Raw genomic sequence first — 6,098 nt, 5'->3', positions numbered from 1 at the left:
ATTCACATTTGTCCTGACTAGAAATAATTATCTTTTGCCCATTGAAATTAAGCAATAGAAAAATGTACCCTAGAACACTAGAACAGCTTTATTCTGTGACTTATTCTAGACAGTTAAGTGTATCATATTTCTAATAAGGCTGATATTGTCCACCTGTTCCTCAAAATGGAATAAAGACAGACACCTGCAAATACCTTTCAGGGAAAATAATTATCAGGATAGGGTGGTAAGCATGCTCTGGAAGGCGAATTCCAGACCCCTTCTCAGAGCCCAACAATCTCTTCTCCAAATGTCTATGTGCTAGTTAACTGTGTGGCATCAGGTTAAATGTGACATTAATAAACACTAAGCTCTTTAGTGTGTTGAGTATTGTGTAGATTGTCTTGAAGCTGTTGTATTTCAATGTTAATTCCACTTCCCCAAGAAGGGCTGCCCAGTTAAGGGATTCAAACTGAACCTTCCTATTTTAATTAGTAAAATAAAGAAAAAGCCAGTGACTGGGTGGGGCAAGGGAGGTGGAGAGGGCTGAGAGCTCACCGGAGATCAGAAGATGGAGGTTAGAGATCGTGGCAACGTGGAGATTCTCAAGGACCAGCTAGACCCAGGTGGGATCTGTTGGTGTTAAAAAGCTATGAACATTAAGGATTTTACAGGTCTAATATTTCATATAGAAGGGCAGTTTGTATCTTTGTCTATTTAATGCAATCTTGTTGTGTAGAGGATTTGTGGATTGAGAGTTGAATATATAAACCTTTTTTTGAAAAGCTATTGGGATGTAAAGTTGTGTTAGTGGAGGATTCTGGGGTACAGAAATACCTCTAGACAGAGACAGAGAACAGGCAGTAGTAAGCCGCCATGGAAGGGAATTGCATGGACAAGTTGGGCTGGTGGCTCGGACCAGGCACCAGAGGTGTGTGCGGCTCCGTATCAGGTTCGGGCCTGGGGAGTGAGAAGTCAGAGCCGATAAAGAGATAAACAGATTGATATTTTTTAATATTTACTGCAACAGTATTGTACGAAGGTTTTTTAAAAATATATCTTATGCAATTCTAAAATTTTTATGAAATTAATATTACAATCCTCAGATTCATCAACTGAGGCAGAGAGGGTTTGGTTAGGTGTAGCTACCAGACCCTCATCAAAGAAGAGCCGTTTTAATGGAGATGTAGACCATCACTACTACTACTGAACACAATGTAGAGATCAGTAGATCCTGTGGAGTCAGGCCCAGATAGGTGATTCTACATCATAGCTCCTGTATCTATGACTCAGAGAACCCTGCAGATGACTGGAAGGATTGTAAGAGACAGAAGACCAAGAAGTCATATACTGTGAAACCATCTCCTAGAAATAGCTACAAAAGCAAGACAAGATAGAATGGCAATATCAATGTTAGTGTGGTAAAAAGGAAACTTTCCCCAGATTCCCAACCTAGAAAAATGGATTTTAGACAATTGATGACTGCTGGGAGAAGAATTAGACCCTCCCAAGAGTTAGTCTGCTTACAGATTGTCCAGTGCAGAGTGGTCAGCCCTGAAATTATATACACTCAAGTAACAAAAATGGTCTTAGCAGTTCTACTTATATACTTGTAGTACTAAAAATAAAATAGGTTGTCAACTTTTGAATATGGGTTGGAGGAAATAGGAGAGATATGAGGTAGAGGTTGGAGGAAGAGGGTGGTGAGAAAGTGACATAATTCTATTTAATTATAACATATTTTATATTTTAAAAAATAACTGGACATAATTTCTGTCTGAAATCATTTCACCAAGTAATGAAGAGAAAAATGTAATGTTATATATGCAATAGATTTTTTAAAATTTGCAATAGATTATGAAAAAGGGAATTGGTTAGTTAAAACCCTTTATTCTCTGGCTTCGGAATTATCTGATATAATTCTCTTGAACAGTCTTGTCTTACCATACGGTCCTACTATGCTACTACTGTTCTCTTCACATTGATGAAACATGATGCTTTTTCTCTTTAAACTTGCAAATGTCTCTAGAAAGCATATGCCTTAAGCATTGCCAGTCACTAATACCTCTATTTATATTTGTCAAACACATTCTTCATCAAGTCCTTCGCTCACTAAGAATCTACTGAGTTCCCATTTGGTAGATACAGATAGTACAATGTAAGAATTCCATATAGATGCATGACTCTGAGAAATTATAACTAAGTAAGCTCTAATCAATAAAATGCGTGACTATTTGAAGCAAACAGAAAGAATCAAAGAACTTTCTGTTTTGATTGCTTCTGTGTCTTGTACCAATATTCTCTTGGCAAAGTAGTTGGCAGCATATAAAACCACAAGAAGGGCAGTGTCAATGTCAGCCTGTATTTCTGTATATAAAAGAATATGCCGGCTCTTCGCCATCTTTCCCCCAGCAGGCCGACATCTACCACCATGAAGGTCGAGCTGTGCAGTTTTAGCGGGTACAAGATCTACCCGGGACATGGGCGGCGCTACGCCAGGACCGACAGGAAGGTTTTCCAGTTTCTTAATGCAAAATGCGAGTCTGCATTCCTGTCCAAAAGGAATCCTCGGCAGATAAACTGGACTGTCCTCTACAGAAGAAAACACAAGAAAGGACAGTCGGAAAAAAAATCAAAAGAAAAGAACCTGCCGTGCAGTCAAGCTTCAGCGAGCCATCACTGGTGCATCTCTTGCTGATATAAAGGCCAAGAGGAATCAGAAACCAGAAGTTAGGAAAGCTCAGCGAGAGCAGGCCATAAGGGCTGCCAAGGAAGCAAAAAAGGCTAAGCAGGCATCAAAGAAGACAGCAATATCTGCTGCCAAGGCCCCCACAAAAGCAGCACCTAAACAAAAGATTGTGAAGCCTGTGAAAGTCTCTGCTCCCAGAGTTGGTGGGAAACGCTAAATTGGTAGATCAGAGTTTAAAATAAAGATCTGTCTCTAACTCTCTCTCTCTCTCTCTCTCTCTCTCTCTCTCTCTCTCTCTCTCTCTCTATATATATATATATATATATATATATATATATATATATATATATATATATATATATATATATATACCCACTACTTTACTCTGTTTAGTCCCTAATATTGAAATCCAAAGTATTTGAAATATATCTCTTTTGTTTTACAGTAGGGGTCAAAATGGATTCTTAATAACACTTTTCAAAGGACTATTAACAAGTTGAACAGTAGCTACTTTGCATAATGAGTCATTGCCAAGGAGGTTTTGCTGGGATATGGATGTGATCATGCTCAAATGTAACATTTCAGCAGACTGGGTGAGAGCTGGCCTCAGCAGACTGGGTGAGAGCTGGCCTAATAAATTTGAAACTTCAAAAGAAATTCTCATTGCTGGCATAGTAACATATGCTCCGAATTTCTCACAGTAATTTATCATTCTCACATGCACCCTATCTTTCACCTACAAAATTAAGATATAATACTTATTTTTCACATGTAGTCTTTGATACCCCCAACAAGCCCTTGAGCATTATTTCAAGATCTATTTCACGAGGAACAACATTCCAGGAGATGAAACTGGGATCAGATAAAGTTGGCAGTGCCTTGGTGGAGGGATAGGAACTTAGGTCAGAACCTTTGTTGCTTACTGATAAGGTGATATTTGCAAAAGGAAAAAGCCATAGTCATTCATTACATATATCTTTGTGTGTGTGTTCTGCTTCAGAATTGAGGGTTATTATGAAAGTATCAATATGATAGAAATAAAAATACAGTGTCACAAAGAACATCGTTTCATTTCAAAAATGAAGAAAATGGTTTTAACAAAATTCATTCAAATATATACTTATGCTTAACCAAGTTCATTTAGATTATAGATAAGAACACAGACATTGGTGTATATATATGCCTGCATGTGTGTGTGTGTGTGTGTGTGTGTGTGTGTGTGTGTGTGTATGTATGTATGTATGTATGTAAATGAATTTGTGGAGGTCAGAAGTTATGTCTCTCAACTTCTCTTGAAGCTTGCCAATTAAGCTAGACTTGCTCGTCACTGAGGCCTAGAGGTCCTCCTGTTTCCATCTCTTCACCTTTGAGATTAAAGGCATATGTTACCACATCCAGCTTTTTCACGTCGGTACTGGGGACTGAATTTAGGTCCTGATGGAGCACAAACCCCAACACAATATGAGTCATTTGTAAGCCATCTAATTTGCCAAAATCTATTATCTTCTAAAGGTAAGTTATATGGACTCTGGTTCTCAGACCAATAGTTACTGCTTATTTCACAGCTCAGAGAACTGACAATTTGTTGTTAATGACTTGCATATTTCTTTTTCAAGCAAGACTACTCAGGCCTGGATCCTCTGGATATAATCTCATAGCTTTAGCTTTAGTGCCTTACTCTTCATAAAGACTCTTTATTTCTATTCACTTTTTAAGTTTCTTAGTAAAAATCTCCAAAGCAGCAGTGCATGCCTATAACTCCTCCACTCAGGAGGCTGGGGCAAGACAATCTGGAGTTTAGGACTAGCATGGCCTACAAAGAGACACTGTTTCACAAAAACAGCAAAAATATCCATGAAAACATTTTACCACATAGAATTTTCTTAAAACCTAAGAAACAACCTCCTTGAAAATACCCTAAAATGGCTATATATTCTTCTATTTAAGTGAATACTAAGATGATTTAAGATATGCTGTCAAGGAAAGAACACTGAGCAGTTTGTTCAGTTAATGAGGATGAAAAGGCAAAGGGGGACCTTCACTATTTATGCTTTTGAAACTCAAATGTTCTAAAAGGATACTATAGTTAAACAGTTGCTGAGGTTTGCTTAAAGTTAGTCTGTCTAAATTTAACAATTGTCTAAAGTGTGTCTTCTGAAACAAGGCACCTCTTAGATAGTCCTCACACCATTTCAACATCTGAAAAATAAGACAGATTTCATAATATCTCTAGTGACCCACTGGGCACAATGCTGTCTTCCAAACTCATTTATGTGAACAAATTTATGCTCCTGTTTTATTTAGCAGAAAACTATTCCAGCAAACTGTTGACAATTCTGATACTCTTTACCTTAGTTTCCCCACCTATATAATGAAGAATGGGCTTCACAAAGTACCTTTCCACTTTCTCTAGCTAGGAATTTCTTGAAGTTCAACCAACAGGTTTTCCCATGAGTGCCTACCATGAATGTAAGGACCGTCCAGCATTTGGAGCTTCATTTGTTGTAGATAGATGTAGGAATAGCCTTGTGCCTTTTCAGGTCCTCATATTTAATGAGGAGCACCTGGACCTTAGATTGAACCGGGATGTCTACATCTGAGTCTTGCTAACTCTACAGAATGGACACAAGGATTTCTTCTTTTATGTTTCTGAGCCAACAATTTGGCTCACTTATACAGATTTATTATAAAGGGCGATGAGTAAATGTCTAGGAAGTTGAAACTGGCTGAACATGTCAGCTGCAAAGGTGTTTTTAAGATGGGTTCTTCTTTTAAGGTAGAGATTACTACATTTAAAGTATATTTGACAGTTATTAGCCATTTGCCATCCCTTTGGGGAAATTTTGGCTGGGTAACTTTTTTTTCCCTATTTCTATCAGATGTCACATTCCACACAGAAGCAATGGGGGTTGATATTAAAAGATCTAATACAAAGCAGCTCTCACGTTTTGCTTATGAGCTAGCTACCTGTTATCTGGAGTAGCCTTATTTAGTTTTGAAATAGATAGAACTTGCTTCTTTGTAATTTTCTTGACTTCCATATCCATGCTTAATATTCTTAGCTTCATGGTGGTAAGACCTTCCCTTCTTTCAAAAGATTTCACATTTACTTCAATTACATGGTGATTCCTGCCATAGTAAATTCTTTTCATGGGTGGTTTATATTTTTTAAAACAGGTTTACAAGTAGAATTTTGATTTTGATTAGTATTTTCTCTCTCTTTTAGAATCTCAATTAAACTTTCTGTTTGTTTGTGCAACATTTGTTGCCAAGAGTATTTCTTTGCAATTGTATAGTAGTCATTTTTTCTAGAAATAATGTGTTTAAAGTAAGTGTATCTTAAAATATTTTGGACCCTGAACCACACTCAAATAGCTGAAAATAAACTTGCAGGTTCATTAGTTCTTTTCCCTTTAAGTCTTTTATGAGG

General features: G+C 37.3%; 1 pseudogene across 1 annotated transcript; it reads left to right on the top strand.

The window, feature by feature from the left end:
• The first annotated feature begins 2,410 nt into the window (after positions 1-2,410).
• LOC308415512 (large ribosomal subunit protein eL24-like) lies at positions 2,411-2,885 on the top strand (annotated as a pseudogene). Its single transcript has one exon. The product of its transcript is annotated as a large ribosomal subunit protein eL24-like (transcript).
• The last annotated feature ends 3,213 nt before the right edge of the window (positions 2,886-6,098 follow it).

This window comes from Micromys minutus (assembly GCF_963924665.1).
Source record: "Micromys minutus genome assembly, chromosome: X".
Classification (NCBI taxonomy): domain Eukaryota; kingdom Metazoa; phylum Chordata; class Mammalia; order Rodentia; family Muridae; genus Micromys; species Micromys minutus.
This window is presented reverse-complemented; position numbering and strand designations above follow the sequence as displayed.